We start from the raw sequence: 22,402 nt of genomic DNA, 5'->3' as shown, positions 1-22,402 counted from the left end.
TTTTTTTTTGTTTCAACTCCTGCTAAGATAACCTACAACACAGGGAACTGGGCAATGGGCAGAATATTTCAACCTTTGAATCCCTTTCCAAGATGCTTCCCAAATTCCTGCCATAAGTCACCTACTGTTCCATTATTCAGTTTAGAAGATAACATAGACTCATTTTGTATCCAGAATACACATTTGCTGCAGAAACAGCCTTGTCTCAAATGGGTGCACAGAAGTTGCCATGGGAGTGGCAGGAGTTGGCAGGGCTCCATCCCAGCCAGTTGGGATCCAGACTATGGATCAGAAGGCAACACAGTCAGCACTCTGAATTCAGAAGCTGATGTGAGGGACTCGGCTTTTGTTCCACAATACAAGAAAATTAAGAACTTGTCCTCAAAACAGAGTGTCAACTGTAGAGCTTCTGCCTGCATATAGTAGGTATTAGGAAACTTCTCAGATCTATAATATGAGGTCCCTGATCTAATTTCAATCACCTGGACTCTTCTCTTTGGGAAAGGGGCTCACAGAAAGAATAAAAGTAGAAGTCTTCTTAGAAGGATGGGTAGGGCCCTGTAAGAGGCAAGGGTAGGCCCCGGACAGGGCATTCAGACTGTGACGTGGAGATGGACTTGATCCAGCAGCTTATAGGTCAGACAGTTCAACTCTTTCTCTGCTTCTTCATAACCTGTAGACATTCCCAATGACTGAAGAGTTAAGCACTTAGTGTCTTGCTATTCATTATCTTCCCAACCCTCTGGTTTACTTGTCCTTCAACTTCAGACCTGCATTCCACATATTCCTGGGTGCCCTGTTCCTGCTTGCATTCTAAAATGGCACCTATAGAAAGCAGGCAATCTTTCCGGTTGGGTCACAAATGAAGCTGACAATTTCCATAGAATGGAAGACACATCTTTGCAAGTCTCTTTTTTTGGTGCCTTCTAAAACACCCAGAAGCCACCAGGAGCATGGTAAGCCTTGCAATTTTATAGGGCTGTTGTCTTTAAAGCAAAAAGAATGTGTTTCAACTCTAACCTGCACAGCTACCTAAAATTTTCAAACCAAGGTGGCTTTATAGCTCCTCAAACAGAGTCATCCTAAAGCTGGGCTCTCTACATGTGGCTTAGAAACTTCTTGTAGGGATTCCTATCCAGATCTCCTAACCTAGAACTTCTACAGGTGGAGTGCAGTATTTTAGCATTTTCCCCATGACTAGCATACCTAGTAATGTTTGAGAGCTGAAACTTTAGAAGTTGTAAATGTATTTTAAGAAAAATATAAGATGGTTTCACTTAATTAATTTAGAGAATTGGTAAAGAAAGAAAAGGTAATGTTTCCTGGGAATTTCAAAAAGTTATCAAGAGTTATGTGTTTTATATACTCAATCTTCCAGGTAGGTATTATTTTCATTTCATTTCAAAATTGCATAAGTTAAGAAATTCCATCTCTTGAGGGCCCAGAGCCAACCAAGTTAATCTAAATCCAAAACATTTGTTCTCTTTTCCCTAGCCCTTTTCAATCTCCTGCATCTTTATAATGTCTTTCATTTTAACTAATCCAGAGTGCATGATTACCTGGAAATTAGTTGCTTTTGTTCATTTCTTCAGATGGTTCAAGGAATTATATATTACTCATGTGCACACCTCACTCCCAGTGGAGCTCTTGCAAATTATGGGTTATATGAGATATATAGAAGTTCAAATTACCAACTGTCTTCAAGAATTACAAGCACTCCCCTCTGACAAGACATTTCATTTATTGAATTTTTATATCTTTTCTGAGGCTGGCAGTGGTATCTAGAGTTCCTTTCTTCTGTCAGTTTCTCTGATGTTCCTGCACAAAATAAAAGGACAGAGAGACTGATAGCAGAATTGCAGTCTTCCAGGGAAAACCAGTACCTTTGTGGCAGGAAGCAGCTACCTGGTCAGCACTGGGCTGAGGAAAATCAGGCACTTTTTTGCTCAAGTGCTTAAGGCTGACTGAACGAGACACAAATTCCAGAGCACACACAGCTTTCTTTTCCAAGTTCCAGTGCCAACAGATGACTTATTAGCATGCCATATTCAACAGGAATAACTTAAGTAGGAACCCATCAGATGGATATTAAAAGCAGCATTGTTATGTATCTAAGTGGTAAACTGTTAATATATCAAAAGACAAAGTCTGTGAACCCCAAATGAAGTTATACTTCCTGTGTAAACTCTAGGAACAGTTATAGTTGTGGCAACTAACAGAGAAGGGGAGGTTGCTTTGGAAATAAAGTTATGCCTCACATTGCCTTACATTTTTTGGTTTAAACTTGGAGTCATTCTGATAGCAACTTTGGTAATGAGTCGTGGTAATGAATGAGTACACAGGCGCCAGTCTGAAAGATGAAAAGGCAAATAAAATCCAATGCTATCTATGCACTAGATCCTATGTGTGTTTTAAGTCTTTTGTTGCTTACAACTCCAAGAAAGATGTTATTGTTATCACCACTTTAGAGATGACACAATTGAGATTTAAATGAGTCAAATAATATGCCCAAGGTCAATAGTAGGAAGATAGTTGAAAAGTTATGACTCAAATACAGGGTAGTCTGACTCCCACATTCTATTTCTTAAGTAATGTGCCTATTTCTCTTAAACCTTAACTAATTCTTGAATTCTTTATTTCCTAACTTGAGCCATCAAAGACAGAGAAATGATCATTTGAAAGAGTTAACTAATTGAAGAATGCAATCACTGGAGAGATATTGTGATGTGTTTCTAAAAGCCTGTTTTTATTATCACAAAGAAATTAATTTTTTTATGCTAAAGCTTGTCAAAGGCAAATCAAGTCTCAAATATGATTTGAGGTCTTTGTACATACTCTGATTACATAGCCTACTGACCTATAGGATTTATTACATGAAAAGCAGAGAACAAAATGTAAGAATTTTAGGGTGAGGATCTTTGTTTTATTCTCTGGTATATCCTAAGTGTTTAAAACAATGTCCAGTTTATAGCTGAAATGAAAAGATGGCCAAATTTTAGGATAAGAAGTTGTACAACCTTCCTTAACTAATATCATAGTAGAGGACATAGTAATTGGGGTCTCAGCCAATGTCTTCTCACTAATGTGTTAAATAGCTTCCAAGATGGCCTCCAATCAACCTGCTTCCTGGCATTCATTCACATCTTTGTGTAGTTTACTCTTATAGTGACTCAGGTTTGCTCTATATGGCAAACAGAATAAAAGAGAAGGTCTGTTACTTCTGAGATTAGTTTAAACACTGTGGTTTCTGCACTAGGTTCTTCTTCTTGGATCACTGTCTCTGGGGAAAGCCAGCTGCTGTGACTTGAGAACATGAAGCCTATGCATAGCCCAACACAGGAAGGAACTGAGGCCTCTGGCCTCCAGCCAGGAAGAAACTGAGATCTCCTGCCAACAACCATGTGAGTGAACTAGGAACCGGACCCCATGTCTTTAATGGAGCTTGAGGTAACTCAAAGCCAGTGGGATCCCAAGCTAGGACCACCTAGCTAAACAGCTCCTGAATTTCTAATCCTCCAAAATCATATGGGATAATACATGTTTGTTGTTTGCAGTTGCTACATTTTGGGGTAATTAGTTATGCAACAATAGATAATTGATACAATTAACTAATCTTGTCATCTTGTTATATGATGTTATATGATGATATGAATCTAACTTTTGAAAAAAATCAAACCTTCAAACCTTTCCAAAGGAGAAAAGAGATACTCTTGTGAACTTTTAGGAAAAGTCTTCCTGCAGACATTAAAATAAATTTGATCTTACTTTAGTTTTTAGAACTTCAATCTGTAGTAAAGGAAATACCATAATCCATAAAACAAAATCATTAGATAATTTTCAGAGTGTGGTAAGTGTAATGAAGCCAATGAGCGTATCAGAGCTCATACATATAGAAAGCTAGCATTCAGAAGGAATCACCTGAGATTTTTCTGAAGTGGGCAAAAAACATTCGGTGTTACCTCATTTAAAGCATCATTTGAGGGACATTCATCAGTGTGCTAGCTTGTCCTGAAGAAGCAACAAGGGTCATGCTATGGTGGCTAAGATCATAACATACATGTGAACCAGACAAGAATATAATGTTTTCTACCAAAGGGGTTTTATGAGTTACGCTATTAAATACTTGCAACTCAACAAAAAGGCAAAAATGAAATGCATTGAAATTAACTCCTAGTTACAATGATTATCTTATGTCACTGTAAAATTAATGCTCTTGCAAACCTAACAATGAAGTACAGCCAGTGGTCTGATGATACTCCAGGATACTAAAGGAAAGGAGTCCTAAAGAAGGTAACACTTAGACATATCATCACAACCCCAAAGCAACTCTGTCCAATGGACTGAATAGTGTAATTTTGAAACCATTCCCTGGCCCTATGGTATACACAAGCTTAGGGTAACGCAAAGAGGAAGCACATTGTGTTGACTCTAGAGAGGACTGGCAGAAGATCTGGTCTCATCTCTGAGCGTATCTAACTGTCAGGAATAGAGGGGGTTAATTTTCACTCAGAGGCTGGGTTATGTCTCCCCTTTCCTTATCCACTTTCCTCTGGCATGGAGACATTATCTTGTCAATTTCTATTGTATGAACAATTACAGTCTTCAGATCATTATTTGTTAAGTAGGTAGGGACAGGTGTTTGTGAAGTAGGTGTGTGTGTGTGTGTGTGTCTGTGGTGTGTGTATGTCTGTGTCTGTGTGTCTATGTGTGTGTCTGTGATATGTGTTTATGTATCTGGGCTTCTCACGCCTGAAAAACCAAGTGAGCACCATTTGTAGCAAACAAAAGCCTGCTACAACCAGAACATTCTTGCCTTTGAAAGTGCTTGAAGAGGATATGATTTAAAAGCTGGAGCACAGAATGAGGCAGTAAGACTACATATTATATGACAAGGACCATGAAAGGGATGCATTTTGAGTTAGCCACTTAAGAAAGAGATAAAATGCATGTGGAAACCATGTACTGGCTAGTGTTACTGCTCATCTGCCTCAGAGGAAAACAATTTTTTATCTGAGGGGTAAAATCAACAATGAGGTAAGGAGCCTTCAAAGGGGGTCCATGCAGAAAGGGCACACTATTTAAGCAGTGAGCTTCCAAGCCCAGGTATGTGAGTAACACATGGCTGCCTACTGGGCTCATGACTCCTAAACACAGACACACACACAGACACACAGACACACAGACACACACACACACACACACACACACACACACACACATTCCCCACTCTGTAGACGTGCCAGTCTCCAACCAAGGATGCCTTACTCTGCTGTTCAAGATTTCATAAAATGCTAAACTCTGTGATGAAGCACAAGAATATGCCTAATGTTGCAGTCTTAAATCATTAGAGAAAAATGTCAAAGTTTGACCTCTCCTTTTTAACATTTAAATTCCTAAAGCTCCTGCTTTAAGACTGTAAGTCACAATCTCCTCAAAAGATTAAGGTGTGTTTTGTTACACTGTCTTGAATTCCTTCCAGAGATCACACAAATAGATATATTTCTGATACTCTTTCTTTTCTGTGTATGTTAGTTTAAGGTCCTTAGATCAATAGTTCATCAATGCATGCATGACTCAAGACTTCAGGATGGTATTTGTGTCCTCTTACTGGGGTTGGTAAGGTCTCTTGAATTTACAGTATGCAAGAAATATGTCTTTAGAACATTTTTATTCTAAATACAGATTTTTTAAACTCTAAACAATTTATTCTACAAACTGGACTGACTTTTCTGAACTGTCCAGGTCAATCATGTAAATATGTGCAGCAAACATTATTCTGTTCATGCATTTTGATGAACATTTGTCATAGTAAAATGACCCAGCAGTTCCATTTCTTGTTCCTCTCAAATTAGCAATATGACTGGACCATCAAATTAGCAACTAAATACCAATTTTTTTTCTATGATCACACACAATTTTGAGTTAGATGAGTGGAAAAATAATCTTGGAGTCTGAGCTTTTACTTTATTTTATTTTATTTTCATCATAACAACTTTTCAACAGCTAAACCACTTTTGGTAAATTTGAGTGAAGAAAGTGAGCTCCTAGTCACACAGCACATGTTTACAACTAAGTTAAAGGCTCTTAAAAATAGGGTGTTTGATGGTCCACTGCCAAAATAGGAACTCTAGCAGCTTGGAGTACACAGCTAATAATAAAGAGTCAGTGTGACTACGAAAATCCCCACGACAGAGCTGTAATCTAGCTTTCTCCTTTTTACCAACAAGTTCCCCACAATGACACAGACTCATAAATTTCCAGTTAGAGGTCAAGGTGGGGAGACGGGGCTGAAAACCAGGAGAGATCATTTAAAAACACAGTAAAAAAGAAAAAAATGCTGGCCTGGGCTGAAAACTAAACTGCAAAAGAGAATGAGAATAAAAAGAGCTGAGCTGCTGAGAATTGCTTGCCTTCAAAAAAAAAAAAAATGGTTTGACAGATAACAGAATAGATAACTGAAGTCCAAAGTTAAGGAACTATGTTAGGCATGAAGAAAGCTAAATTCACTTTCTGTTCAGATTCCAGAAACTAGACCGAACACACACACACAAAGAAGAAAAATATTCAGATCTCCTGGAGCCAGGTGCTCTATAGAGAGGAAAGAAGTACATTATCCCTAGTTTCAGTGGATTCTTCTTCCCACCACAACCCTAGGCTTCAAATATTTTGGGCCTTAGAGGCCTTAAAGTATCTGACAAAACTATGGAACATGTCTATGCCATTGCAATGAATTGGGTGCTCAATCAAGAAAACTCACAGGCTCAAGACATTGTTAGCATAAAAAGGTTATTGATTAAAAATGAAGAAAAGAAAAGAAGACTGAGAAACCGTGGAGATTACCTTAGTGCCTAGGGTCAAATTTAGACAAAACATTTCAAGATATATTTGCTCAAAAAATGTTTTACTGCTATGTATTTCAAGATTGATTCCCCAAAGAAAGCTCGTTGATCACCTTTAAATGTAGATCACCATCAGCACAATTCTACTTTTTCTCTGTGGCAATTTCTACCCAGAGAGGATTTCCTCCAGAATATACATCAGTGATGGCATCTCAATTACTGCCATGTAAGACAAGCTTACAGATAGTAGCTTGAATTCAGGTCAGCAAGAAAGTGGAGTTGAATTCACATTATATTTTATAAAATAATGGAAAAATTTCATCTCTCCTCCTAGAAGGAAAGAAAGATTGTGATATCTTCTAGGAACTTACTTGTCTTCAAGGAAGTTATCATTAACTTGATTAACTTATTTGAACCTAAGCTTGTTCTATAAGTGGATTTAGGCCTACTCACACATAATCAGTCATGATTCATTTCTCCATAGGAATTAAAATTTCATCAAGGATCTATACTGAGGATGCTCTGTGTCTCAATTCCTAACCCTAAAGACTCCTCCTTTGGGAACTGTCAGCTTGGCTGTCTGCTCAGATCATCAAAGGGCAGATGTTGATGATCAACCAGCAATCTTTTCCCTGAGCTTGGGTATCATTGGAATCCTTCACACAGTCCCCCTACTAAAACCTGTTCTGGAACACAAGCTGAAACACATTTGTCATTCACAGACTACATGTTCAAGCATTTTAAAAACTGGCAACTGCTTTAAAGACTAATATGTGGCTCCCAGGCATTCATTCTGAATTTTACCTGAAGCTTAGATGACTAGTTAGGTCTAATTGTCATCAATTTCCAAATGTTTTGTTGCACTTGGCTTCCAAATTCATGCCTGGAGTCTGACAATACATGAGTGGTTTTCTTCTCCTATGTACAGTATGAAACAGCAATTAGAAGCCTGGGCACTGGCATCAGCCTTGTCTGTTCAGTTTTTTTTTTGTCTTTTTCTTTTTTTTATCAGTACCAGGCTCTGTTCAGTTTCTGACTCCATTCTATACGCCATGTGACCTGAGCATGTTATTTCAACTCAAGCCTCAATTTCTTCTGTCAAATGGGAGTAATATCATAATGCAATTATAAGAATATAAATAAATATTTTAAAAACTTAATCCAGACACTTAGGAGACGTGACTTTTTTTTCACATGTGCTAAATCAAAAGGATGTTTGAAGATCACTGTATCACATTTGGTGCATAGTATAATTCACAAAATTATAAAGAGTATGGTTCTTTAAAAATTTATGCTTAGGGGCTGGGGATTTAGCTCAGTGGCGTAAGTGCTTGCCTGGAAGGTACAAGGTCATGAGCTCCATCCCATCCCTGATACAAAACAAAAAAATTCAATATTAATGGTTGTGACAATGTAGTTCAGTATATCCTGAAAGCTTGCTTACTAAAGATGTGACACTATTGTATGCTCTAGAATTACAAAGCTAGATAAAGCACATTCACACCCTGAGGAAAAATCTTATTAAATATGAACCTCCAAATTTTCTATAAGTAATAAAGAAAAACATTCATTGATTTTAAAAATATATTTTTTACTTAGATTTCAAATGGATTAAAAATCCCTTTTCAGCAAAGATCTGCAGATCTCTTCCTTAAGTTCTAAAATATTCATTCCAAAATAAACAACAGTAAATTTAGAAGCCAATCCTTGTTCAGGGGAGACTCTACTTCTTCGATTCAAGATCAAGTGTGTCTTCATATTGACCCCAGAAACTTTCCCCTAGTTCTACCACTTGACTGCTGAGAGTCACAAGAAATACAGATAACAAAATGTGGGGTTTCACAAAATGCTTTCTCACCTTGCTTTGTTTTTGTATACATTACAGAGTTTTCTTATTAAATTACAAGGAAAAGCAAAAACTTTCTGTTTTCAGCCTCCTTTATTCTAGTGTGGCCTGGGTGTCTGACATCCTCATTCCATTCATGATTCCCATTCTTTCTAGTAGACTCATTGCTTCCAGTTATGTGTGGGTGAACTTCTGGGAGCACAAGGGTTTAATGTCCCCATCTAGCTGAAAATGTAGCTAGGGATTTGTGGCCCAGCTCATCAATTGTGTGTCCTGCACAGGGCAAGGCTGGCCAAGAGTGGATTGATGTCTACTATGGGATTCAGAATAGACAAGTTTGAGTCTCTATCTCCATGGCTCAAAAACCAGACTATAAATACCCTAGTTAACATACCAAGGTAATGCATATGTACATTTTTCATACACTGCAAATTTGTTATTTAAAAAATATCATTCTTCAGCTTCCTAGGTCTGTTTCTCATTTGTAAAATACAAGTAACTACATTGGTAACTTACTGACAATATAGAATTTCTGTGAGGAATATATGTTCCGGTACATGTATGATTTTACTGCAAACACCCTTATCTTGTTCTGCATACTTCCAAACAACACGGCATGCCTCCAGTGCCTCAGCTTCCTTACTGTCCTGATGCTAACTTTCTAAGCATTTCTTTGTTTCTAGTTTTTTGTCTTGTTTTGTTTTGTTTTTATTTTTTTAAACTGTCCTGGACATAGAACCCAGGGCCTTGTGCATGTTAAATAACTACACCCCAAACCTCTGTTTTTATTTTTCCTGTGTTTTGTTTTGTTTCTATTTCTAAAGAGGAGTGACATTCTTTTCCACAAAAGTTATCTTTCAGCAGTTTCTATTTACTTCCCAAATCTCAATGATTTCTAACAAAATGATCACAATACTTCCAAGGCGTGGAAGATGCTGATGTGATCGCCTTTTTCTATAAAGCACCAGAATCAGCATTTCTGACTAAATGAGCACAGAGCTTAGGCCAGGAAGACCACTGTGCTGCCAGATGTCCAGGGTTGAAGGGGCCACAGGCAAAGGAGTCTTCTTCCAACTTGCAGTGTAGACATTTGTTTGTGATTCTCACTTTGCACATTTTAGGGTGTTTCCCAGATTTTTCTTCTTTTAGTTAACCCAAATCAATCTCTAATCAGCCACAGTAAGTAACGAAAAAAAGAGTTACACTTTGTAATGTTAGTTGCACTTGTCTTGTTTCTTTGTTTCATCTGTCTCTCCTTCAGTAAAGTACAAAGTTCATCACCAGAGCACCAGGTCTCTCCTGTGTGCCTAGCACAGGACTAAGCATGCAGTAGTGCCTCGACCTCTGTAACATCTGTTCCCTCATCCTTTCCCTTTGCACCAAGACTTTCCTTTCATGACAGTGTGGGCTTCAGAATTTTAACCTGGAAAGAATTTTAAGAGGTTATTTAGTCCTTGAGGGTTTTCACTGGAATTCTGTTTTTAGTTGCAACAGGGCCAGCATACACATTGTTAAATGCACAATTAACTCTCTTCCCTATCCCTATCATGGAAAGGCTTCTAAGGCTTATCTAGTTTAAAAGTGACTGGCTTGGTCATTGACTCAGTAAATATTGCATACCTCAAATACACCAGGAACTGCTAAAGGCTTGGAATACGTGTGGTGAGCAAAACGGACCAAGTTCCCTGGTCTCCTGGAGCTTACATTCCAGTGAGGGAGACAGAGGAAATATACAAATAAACTAGAAAGCGGCATAAATTCAGATAGTGATAAAAACTATTAAAAACTGGTAATAGGATGAAATAATGTGGAAACTGAGGACAGATCAGTCATGTGTGTCTCCGCTGGCTAGTGCAGCCAGAGAGGTCTCTCCAGGAGATGATACTTGAGTTGAGTCACATATGACAAGAACAATCCAGCAAATACAGTGCTAGGGGAGCCAATCCTTTTGAGCTGCAGGTGGAAAAATGAAGAAACAAAGGAGAGTGACTGGCAGCAAGGTCACCCTGGTAAAGCCAGGGCCAGGTGGAGGCTTCCTGCTATTCTATACTTATCATCGTCATATAATATTCCTTTTCCCAGTATCTGTAAATTGTCAAGTTCTTGTTTTCTGCAGTAATTTTATTTAAATGTTCCCTAATGCATTTCTTAATTTCTTATTTTCTCTGAAAAGTCATCGTATAACCAGCTTGTATCCATATAAACTAAGAAAATCATGATGAACAAACTTGAGAGAGAGAAAGAGGAAGAAAGAGAAAAGGAAAGAAAGAAAGCAAGAAAGAAAGAAAGAAAGAAAGAAAGAAAGAAAGAAAGAAAGAAAGAGAAAGAAAGAAAGAAAGAAAGAAAGAAAGAAAGAAAGAAAGAAAGAAAAGAAAGCTTCGGGTACATTTTCTAGCAAAAGTAAGACTCCATTTATTGGGAAAGAAAAGCAATTTGATGTTATTTTGGTCTTTAAAAAAGAAAAAGCTAGGGGCTGGGGATTTAGCTCAGCAGCGTAAGCACCTGCCTTGCAAGCAGGCGGTCGTGAGTTCGATCCCGGGTACGATAAAAAGAAAAAAGAAAAAAAAAAGTGTAAAAAAAAAAGAAAAATAAAAAACTATGTGGTATAGCATGACATCAAGATATTTACGTCTGAAAATCTTAACAAAAGATATTCCAAGGTGTTTAGAAGTAACTGAAAAATTGTCAGTATCTCTGTTTCCAACCTGACAGTAAAACTGAGTTTGTCTACTTTTTAAAACAACATAAATGGCAACCACCATGAAATAACCCTTTTGGTTTCATGCTAGTTGCTTCTGGTTTTGTTAAGGAAAGTGCTCATGCCTGGCCTGGAGCTTAAAACATGATTCAAAGACCTTTAAGACTCCTGAAATCCTAAAGAGTCAACTTGAAGAGCTGTGTTCCAACTGCATTTAGGAGATAGGAAAGAAGTGATTTGTGACAAGAAATTCTCTCCATTCAATATTTATTTAAGAATATTTTCCTTTGTTGGTGTGTTGGAGGCATATCCTGTGTATTTTTTTCCCGGTTCTATTAAATCTCTAGACAGAGCTGAGTTTTAAGGGCTTAGGGCTGCCCTTGGGAAATAGGTGATTACATTCTCTGCTTAGGGTTTTAGTGATAAGAAAAAAAAAAAAAAGGAAAAAAAAAAGCAATGGATTGAAGTCTCCTCCCCCAGGCCAATTTCTCAGTGACTCTCTTTTATAGCTCCCCTTTAAAGCGGAAACATATTTACAAAGTGAAGTGGTGACACACAAAACCCCATCCATCAATCTGTACTTTCCAATTGCTATGTGTCTATGAAGAGAAAGACAAACAGGAGAGACTGATATGCTGTACTTAGCTGAAAAATGAGTCAATTCCTAAGCAACAACATTTTAAAAGAATGTTTTACCTTTCATTTTACATATTATGTTCATGTAATTATTTCACAGAGGATCTTACTTGGGAGCTATGCTTACCTCACAAGCATGTTGCAAATATAGATGATAAAATTTGGGGAACAATCAATTTTCTTTCTAAAAGTAAATATAATGAATCAAATTGTGCTCCCACAACTGTGTTTCTTGCATTAGAACCCACCTCCCTCCCCTTTAGGGTCAGATATGGAATGATTTAATCATGACTTCCAGGAAAGTTACTAAGCAGTTATCTGCCTGGGCTCTGTCCTCTTCTGCTGTGGCTAGGTCTTAGGCCCAAGATTACATCAGATTCTCTGCCTCAGTAATATTTTTTTTTAAATGCCAAAATATTCTCACCTTGGTCACTTTTCCTTTTTATTCTTCTTTAAAAGATATATTTAAGGAGATACTGAAATTTAAGAAACAAAAGCAAAAGACCAAGAAACTCTTCATAATGTGCCATATGGAAAGAGGCCTCAGAGGCAGCCTAAACAAAAAGTAAGCCCTGGTTGAACCACAGGACTAGTGAGTATCAGAGCCCTCAACTTCCAATTTCCAGACCATTCAAAAGCACCTGTAAATAGTAAGTATAATATAGTATTACTGTATCACTCTTTGTTTAATCACATATTGTGAAGGATACAATGGAAACAAAGCCTTGAGAGTAATTTCCTACAAAAAAACCCCCAAATATAAATAGTGACAGAATTTGGAATCAGCACTCTTAAAGATGGAATACCCTTACTAGTTCCCCATGTACACTGTAGTAGCTCACAAAGTCTTCTGTGACCTAGAAGATCGAATGCAATTACAGTGCCCATATATATTTGCTGGGCTGTTTGACCCTCCCAAGGATAGCATAACAGTGCAAGGGGAGCGCTGTCTTTATGAGGTTAACCCTCTTACATTTTAAGGGTAGACTCTCTGGAGCATAACAGGAATGTTGGAAATTTGGTAGTTAGGAAGAATGACAGCACCAGGGTACCATTCAGTAGGGACAAAATTAATTACTGTTCAGCGGAACAATGAACTGGGAAAGCCTATGAGAATGTTGATACACATGAAACAAAAGTGAGGTGACAGAGGAAATGGGAGCTTCAATGATAGCACAATGACAAGAGACAAAGGGGAAAATAAGGAAACTAATGTTTGTTAAGCTCTGGCATGTGTTTGATGACATGTCAGGTTTTTCCATTTATCATCTCATTTAATACTTACAACTTTTAGAGATGTTACTATTATTTCAAGAAGGAGAAAGTAAGGCTCAGAGATGGCTCATAACTCATCTAACGTAACATTGCTAAAGAAGTAGAGTCATTTTCCATGTTAAACAGGTTTTCCAGTTCTGATTCAGTTCATCTTTGTTGTCTTGCAAACCACCCCCAAAACAGTGGTTTAAAACAGAGACATTTTATGGACATGAGACAGCTCTCTGAGAGGAATGCAATCATTACATAGCAAAACCATGTATCAATAAAAAAATACACGAAACAAAATAAAAAAGAACAATGTCATAATATCTTAAGATTCTGTTGTTCGTCCATTTCTCTGCCAGGTTCATCTGAGCTCTCACCTGAGGGCCCGCGTTGAGCTGAGGAATGGCTGGTTGCACATGGACAGTGGTGCTGGCTAAAGGAGGTAGGGTCCTACCTCCTTTAGGAAGCAGTATTCAAAGGTGCATCCTCTAGTTGGCTAGCTCCCCTTCCTTATGCGGTCTTAGGTCATTGTTCCCAGACAGTTTCATGAAGGCCTCTTCAGAGGCGGAAGAATATCATATTAGTCACATACTACCACTGAAAGTAATTTAAATTCATTCAACGTTCAAAAGAGGAGCCATCATTTACTTTTTTATGAGATGCATGACAATGTTGCATTGCAAAAAGGTCTGAGAGATGGAAGGAATTGCTGCATTAATTAAAAAGTAATCTACCAGGAGGGTCTAAATTCCCTGAAATAAAGTACCATAGATTCTAAATTCAACATTTCAATAAATATCTAAAATTCTCCCAACTTCTTTCTTTTTTAGTACAGTTTACAAAACTCTCATAAAATTAGTATTTAGATGCAAGGAAACGTGGGTTCTATTCCTACCTATGAGATCTGGGGATACTTTGTTTTGTTTTGCTTTTTAAAATGTGCTATTATTTCTTTATCTATGAAAAGATGGTTTGGTCTGTTTGCTCTCTAATGGTTTCTACAACTCCATAAATTGTAGAATCTTGCCTATTTTTAGCAAATCTAAACTGCCCCTAAGGGTTGGGCAGGATGAAAATAAAGAGAAAGCTAGAAATAATACAACTTCTATTTTGTAACACGTCCCCTTTCATTGCTGTGAGTACAAAATTTGGGAAACAGGGAGATTAAGAAATTCTTTCCCACCTGTGGTTGTAATCCTACATGATCTGAGTGCTACTCTGACCATTATCATTTATTATGTGCTAAGGCAGCATAAGGCAGCCTTATACCAAGGATTAAAGTATGAGTCTTTGCGGTACGGGCTTCTAGACCTCACTAGACAAAACAATTCCGCTGCAACATACACTCACATCAGCAAAGCAGATAGCACAGGTGAAAAGGTTCCTAGTGTCTTCCTGAGGGAAATGCTTAGCTGGGAGCTCTCTGAGAAAGATACTGTTGCCTCCTCTGTGCAAGATCAGGTTTCCAAGGAGAAAAACTAATGTTTAATTTAGCACAAAGACAGCTCAGAATCTCTCTCTGGGGGACTGAGCTTGCAAACAGATCCACATGCAAAGAATCTAAGCAAGAAAAGGAAGCTCTCTTTGGTGTTACAGGAGTCGGATCCAAACTAAGCTGTCGCCTCTGTCTGATGTTTCTGTCAGAGGACTGCTGTACTTTCCTGCTTTCTTTCAAGTCTGCACTCTGCACTTTCTCAACACTTTTGTAAAACAACCAGAATGGGATAATACCACTAGCGCACGCTCTTTGCTGAAGTTACACAGTGCTGTGTGGCAATCAAATGTGCAAACCTCAGCCAGGGGAACGAGTAACAGTCCACTTAGGAGAACAATGGCAGCAACAAAAAACTTGATTTCTCAGCTGCTTAGCTAGAGAAAGTTTGTATTTTTATATAATCTAAACTCTGGAAACCTCCAGAAATGAGCAGTTTATATGTAAGCATGGCAATCATCATTCCAAAGACATATTACAGTGTGCACTATATTCAATTAAACTATGTCTTGCACCTTGGTTACCATGACTTAAAAGATTACACTTTGTGTCCAACAGATATTGTGTCCAACAATAACTTCTAGTTATTAGCTGTTGCCACAGACTTTTGCTTTAATTTACTTTTTTAAAACCTGTAATTAACTTTCTGTCCAAAACCATCAGAACTACCTGAAAAGAATTCTGTTGTAGAAAGAGAAATTCAAGGCAGTGGGCTTCACATGGGTGAGAGCTCTTAGTGTGTTCAATAAATCCTAACATAACTCAGCCACATTTCTAACAAAAGAGAATTTTAAAAGCAACAATATTAAAAATTTTACATTTATGTATGAGCCTAGCACAATGGCTTAGGAAGTAAGACCATTAAAAACCAAATAAAACAAAACAAACTCCAATGGGTTTGACTTAATACTTCTTGAGCATTATTATTCATGTGAGGGATCAGGGTACCTCTAAGTTTAATGGTGGGGAATAAAGAAACCAACAGATAAACAAAATTTTGATTGCATTATTATTTTTTTTTGTCTTTTTCCTTTTTTTATCGGTACCAGGGATTGAACTCACAACTGCCTGCTTGCAAGGCAGGTGCTTACAACGCTGAGCTAAATCACCAGCTCCTTGATTGCATTATTTGTCCTGAGTTAGAAGCACTAAGTCCACCTATGCACAAATATAACCTACCAAAACAAGGATTGCTCTTGTTCTAATCTTGTCATTTCTTCACAAAAACATTATTCTTTTGATGAAGAATTATCACCAAAACTTGCTTTGAAGCCTTGGTGACACCTTCCTTGTGGTTGTTATGGCAAGGCACATTTTGGGAGGTACAGACTGAGCAAAGAAGAGATGTGTAGCCAAGAACCACATTAAGACATGGAATTTTTAGCTTGTATTCACTCAAGGTTGGGAAGATGACAGTTTTGTGTTGCCTGTTCACTTGTGGATGCAAAGAGCTAAGTGATTCATAGTACATTTGGCCAGAGATCTGGTTTTCAAAAGCCTAAATGGAAATCTCCACAGCAGGGAAATTCTAGCTTTTAGTGATTCTGTAATCAGATTCATTAATTTGAATTAATAACTTAATAACTCATATAACTTAATTTAGGTTATTCACTTCTAATGATTCAGACTTTTCATAGTTTAAATTTTTTACTTACCTACTAAACATTGGTTGAATGACTGAAGGGAAATTCAGACTGTAATCTAGAAGTAGGGAGTCAAGAAGACATTCCAGGCAAGTGTCAGAATGAGGCTTCTAGGAAGGGGTATTAATTGGTCCCATTCTCAAGAAATAAACACTTACTTCAGCCCAGAAACATATAAGTCTATCCCAGGAAGCATCTCCATGTTAAACCATCGAAGAAAACTGAACAATATTGGGCTCTTCACTAAATGTTTTCAGTACATGTTAAATAGAAAAGTCATGTTCATGTCCTCACATGAAATGTCTGATTCACTTGTGGAGATAGACTTTTGTTTGGATGATCCAAGTATATCATTGCTCATTAAATAAGAACAGCTACAGTTCATTAGGCCTCTTTTAAAAAGAGTCACACAATTGACTCATTTAATCAAAAACCCTAAGAAGAAACATATCCCCAAACTCAGTTAATTACTATCACTCTGTTTTACAGTTAGGGAAACCAAGGCAAGAAAATTTGACTGGCTTATCCAAGAAGACACAATTATTAAAGGGAAATGCTGTGATTTCAAACACGGTGTCTCGCTCCACAGCCTTCTTAACTGCTACACTCTCTTGCTTCCTTCTGTAAGCCAATTTAATACACTTATGTCCAACTCCATTCACATCCCCCCTTTAGTAAAAGTTCTAAGATGGCAAAGTGTACATTAACTTGCTTGTCAACCAATTCCTGGCACAGTACATGGTATACACTGACTATCGAATTACTGAATAATTTCCATAATCTTGATGTTATCCACAAATACTTGATAAAGCCATTATGACCTGTGAAGACTCGTGGTCAATATTGTTTTGTATTCATATTCATAGCCGCTCCTCCATTAATTTGGTTACAATAGGGACTGGCTCTTTATCTGTCCTCCTAGTCCTGGACAATATATAAACTTCTTTCTTTATGTCCCTTATAAGGATGTAGAACAGTATTTATTCTCACATATATGCCCCTTAGACACATGTAGGAAAAGGTCAATGCTTGGTAGATAACCTGTAGTATCCCAGCGACATGCCGTGAATCAGGGAGGCAAAGAGTTGTTGGTTTTTCTCTTTTGCCATTTATTTCATAGAATCCATTTTAATGTATCTTGTAAACAAGGGAAATTTGACTGCTAGCTGAGTCCCATGCACTATCTAACTGAACCTTATGACAAGTAAAAGATCTGTAAAACATCTGTAATAAAAGCAAGTATATCAGTCTCAACAGCCATTTGGAATCATGGTTTCTCATAAATTTTTGCTCATAACGTTTTTATAAAGCAAAAAGACATTACCCACGTTGGTATAAAAGCAACCTCATTTGTTGGGAAGATCAGTTTACACAGTAAGAGAGTACACTTTTATCTGTAAGGCCGTTCTTGAATCAGTGGATGTCCCAATGTGCTTTGCAAAGGGATTGCTCTGATGCTACTGCTGATTTTAGTTTCTCTTCTGTGTCTTGCTAGTGTGCTTTTGAAACCATCTCTTTTTGGTGCCAAAGGCCATGTCGTACTGTATATAACTCATCATGAATGGGAGAAGTGTGTAAATAGCAAGGCATTAAGCAGCTCAAGGGACTTGCAGATATTTAGTACAGCACGCTTAGGAAATGCACTCTGAGCAAAGGCTGCTAGAGGGGAAATGTGCTACTTGTCTTCAAGTGCATGAAGGATTATTATTGTTGCTAGCTTCTGCGTCCTCTGAGCCTTTCTTGCTCTATCACTTACCAGAGTTTCTGGTTTACTCTTGCCAGATCCCCAGATCCTACAGGATGTGCAACAACTCACCTAACCACACTATCAGTCAGGATTTACTCTTTCCCCCAACAGTTAAGTTTCTTGACTCTGCTCTATCCTTTTCTCTCCTCTCTCAGACTCTGCTTGTGATTCACATTCTTCCTAAAGCTATCCCTGGGCTGGACTTGATCTCTTTGCTACAAACTATTAATGGTACTTATGTTTTGAAAAATTACTGTTTGAAACACCATGCTAACTGCATGTCAAACAGCATTGGCTGTTCTTTTCAAATTAAGATACTGATGCCAAAAAAAAAAAAAAAATTCCCAAACTCATGCAGCAAGAGGTGTAAAGTATTAACAGTACTTTGGTCTAAAAATAAAACCTATGCTTTAAGTTTTTTGATATATTTTATTAGTAAGTCTCAATGTCCTTATTTGTAAAACGCTACAAATACTGCCAATTTATCTGGCTTTGGCTGACTTGACATAAAAAGTACCTATGTAAAGTAAATCCAGTACATTCTAGAGACCAATAAATATTTTTCCTCCCTTCTTCCTCCTCTTCTTCTTCCCCTCCTCCTCCACTTCCTCCTCTTCCTCATCCTCCTTTTTCTCTTATTTTTTTCTATCAGGTTTGGTCCATTCTACCTGGTTAGCACTTCAGTAGTACTTCACTGAGGTGGTCTTGATTTCTTTACTGGACTGTAAGTAAGCAGGGAATTTGTCTTTAGTTGTGTTTCTCCTTATTTTCCTGCAGAATATGTTGGAGTATGGGGAAAACAAGCATGAATATGTAGAAGGAAAAGTGTGCATTCAACATGGCCTTGCTTATGAACACGAGATGCAAGACACTGGACTAAAGGACAAGGAAGTAATGTTATACATTCAAGGAGGTTATCTGCCTTGCATAGCAGAACTGTATTTTTTCAGATTTCCTTTTAGCTCCTTGAAATTAAATAACAATGCTAAGAACATACACAAACAATAATAAAAACAAAAACAGAACAGCAAGAAATACAAAAACAGCTAACCATGATCTTCCTTCTAGTTATATTTCATTGGTATATCTCAGAACATTTGAAAATATATGTTTAAACATCTTGATTCTTAAAAATGATTACAGGTGTAGGAAAGCCATGAAACTTTAAGATTTAGAAAAAACTGATGAACATCACTTAGCAATAACAGTATTTTAGAGATATAAGGTGTCTTCTCTAAACAAATATCTAAGTAAGCAAAAACATCTTGGTTTCCATGATCATATCAACGTATCAAGGCATGTTTCCTGTCTGTTAAAAAAAAAATTTGTGGTGCTGGGCACTGAACATAGGGCCTGGAAATGCTGGGCACACAGTCCACCACTGAGCCACATCCCCAGCCCAAATTTGTGATAAATTATTACATTTAACTTCTCTCTCCACTTAAACCTTTTTAGTTTTGTGAGTTCTTAACATTTACTGTACTTGAAAGAAGTAGTGAGGTCCTGGGCAGATAAGACTTCTCTCTTTATTACTTTGTTCAAGAAGTCAGAATAAAAATGGGTCAGTTTTTAAGGAAACAATGGCTGCATATATAAATAATGTAAAAATACCTATCTTTATCTTGGGGAGGACATTTATCACATAGATAGCTGTAGACACCTAGAATGTGGTACTCCACTTACAGTTCTCAAATTTTGAGTTGTCTCTTGGAAATGTAATATTATCAGTTAAAAATCACCAGGGAACCCTGGCAATGATTTAACTTGTTTGACTTTCTTAAGCTAACAATTAACATGAAGACTGTTGTTGACAAAATATTTAACTTTCTCATGCTATTTGTGTAAACAACTTTTTTAATATTCTTAAGACACTCTGGGAGGACATGCCTTTTGAAAGTTTCTCAAGTCTACGCAACAAGCCTGTAAAGGACACACATTAAAATACACTCAAGACTTTTGTAGCATTGCAATTTAAGTAGGGTTTCCTGGGACTTCAGAAGCACCTAGCATACTCCACTATCTCAGTCTTGACAGCCCTAAATGTAAAATACCAATTCCTCTATTTACAAAAAGAGCTATTTCATCATTTCAAACAGACACCTGAAAGCTGAGTATACCTTAAATCTCTGGAAAAACTGTTATTAGTATTCATTGTTTAGTTGTTTATTATTAATAATGCTAGTAGTGATACCCTGTATTTCTGCAGTGCCGTAAGTCTTCCAAACCTTGTTCAGTAACACACACATATTCATTTGCTTTACTCAACAACCTAGCGTAGCATTACAGTTCTATTTTATAGGTGACTGCTAGGTGATTTGTCCTAGGTCACCTAGCTGCTTAGTGATCAAGCAAGCACTAAATGAGGGGATACAGGCTCCTTGTTTGATCTGCTTTCTTTCTTCCACACTCCATTAGAGAAAAGATAATCTGAGGCCAAAGATGGCTAGGAACCACTTATCTACTCATCCTAGCAACACAATCTATGCAGAAGAAAATGAGCTTGTCTCAGGCACAAGAGAAAGATTAATAATGTACCATAGAAGTTCTAACTTTACTGTTCCATGGACCAGCAATTATTTAGTTTCACAGTTCATTCAAAGATTCAAACATATTTCATCAGAAAATGATTTCGTGCCTAAAATCTGGCGAAGTGGTTAGAAATGTAGGTCTGCTCAGAGCTCTACAGTGTCAAAGCTTCTGAAAGGCTGTGTTCCTGCAATCTCTGCAGCAGTGGGGCTTCCCCTGAACTTGCACTTGAGCTAAATGAAGAAACTGGCTGAGTAAGGACTGCAGAATTAGGCTTTCAAAGTGGACAGAATTAGAACTGGCCTAGAGGTTATTCTTGCATTGTTCTTGAAATTTACGCTATTGAAAAAATTCAAATACAGTGTATTCTGTGCAGTGGAACACCCCTCTAAGTCAACACAATGCCCCCTGAAAGAAGTTGTTCTTTCTTTTTTTTACCTCTAGAATCTCCTTCATTCAACAAATACTATTCACTATATACAAGTACCATACTAGAAGGTATATGGGAGCTTTTTGTCTGAAGAACAGCACATATGTGATTTTAGATGATCATTACTCTTCCCTTTGCTCCAAAGGACATCTATGGGCACTTTCAGCATACAAATTAACCATTAAAGTGATGCATTCAACATATGCAGACCACATAAATCTGGTTATGGACATACCAGCAATAAAATTAAGAAAGAATTCTGACACCTTGTCTGAGCAAAGACTCTTTTATATGAACAGTGTCCCTGCTAATGAAAGGAGCTTGGTAAAATGAGTCCTGGCAATGCTAAGGGTGTGGTGAATCACTCCTAGATGCCCAGGCCTCTCTTTGGACACAGTGTTATCAGGTTAACACAGCACTTACATCACCACCTCTGAAAATCATACCAAGTAACAGCCAGATTTCAAAGCCAAAATGAAGAGGGAATTTCCAATAACCAAATGGGGTCGATCAATCCTTAAGACCTCATACATTTGTAGTGAAGGACAACCATTAGAAATAAAGTATCCTTGTCTTCCTAAGTTGCATCAAACCTTCCCACATCATTACTATACTCAGGGAGCTTTTCCAAAGGAAAATTTTAGGAGATGGTTGGTGGGTAGAAGGGAGAAAGGAGACTCCTTCTGAGGCCAGGAGTGGCAGAACAGGCATCCTTTGGTTTCTATCCTTATATAGTTTGAGTGCAGCAAGGCCACTATTTCCTCACTACCCTGACAGCATGGTATTATGATTATAAAGTCACAATAACCACTGAAGTTGGTTTAATTTCTCATCCCAAAACACTAGAAAAAGAGACATTCTCATGCTACTTCCAAATTGAACAAAAGAAACAATCTAAAATACAAGTCCATAGGTGGACACACCACTCTTCTGGCAGAGACTTAACTATGAAGGCCCTAGGAAAAGTCCACACTGCGACCCCTTCTGAATTCCTCCAGTCTTAGCCCCCAGGTCACAGGTCAACACTCCCTGCTCAGGGCTGAGCTGGGTGCTTTTCTCTCAGGCTCATTTGCAGAGACACTCACCAGGAGACTGAGGCACACAAAGCTGTATTCTTGGGAGACTTGCAGACAGATTATAAATTACTGGGACAATCAAGGCATTTAGTGACTTTTGGCTGCAGATACTGGTGACACACAGATACATACAAACTTCATTCTTCTCACCATTTGAGCAATTCTTTATCTTCTTCCTTCTCTTTAAAAAAAAAAAAAAAAACAGA

The 22,402-nt window shown here is 37.7% G+C and overlaps 1 protein-coding gene and 1 pseudogene across 1 annotated transcript in view; both read right to left on the bottom strand.

The window, feature by feature from the left end:
• LOC134477668 (large ribosomal subunit protein eL21-like) overlaps positions 1 to 22,337 on the bottom strand; it is a 134,801-nt pseudogene extending 112,464 nt beyond the window's left edge.
• Maml2 (mastermind like transcriptional coactivator 2) overlaps positions 1 to 22,402 on the bottom strand; it is a 336,157-nt gene that overhangs the window by 308,619 nt on the left and 5,136 nt on the right. The gene's annotated exons all lie outside the window — the stretch shown is intronic.

This window comes from Cavia porcellus, unplaced genomic scaffold, assembly GCF_034190915.1.
Source record: "Cavia porcellus strain 051 isolate PalLab524CR breed Dunkin Hartley unplaced genomic scaffold, mCavPor4.1 scaffold_9, whole genome shotgun sequence".
In the NCBI taxonomy this organism is placed as follows: domain Eukaryota; kingdom Metazoa; phylum Chordata; class Mammalia; order Rodentia; family Caviidae; genus Cavia; species Cavia porcellus.
The sequence above is the reverse complement of the archived record's forward strand: the minus strand, read 5'-3'. Positions and strand labels throughout refer to the sequence as shown.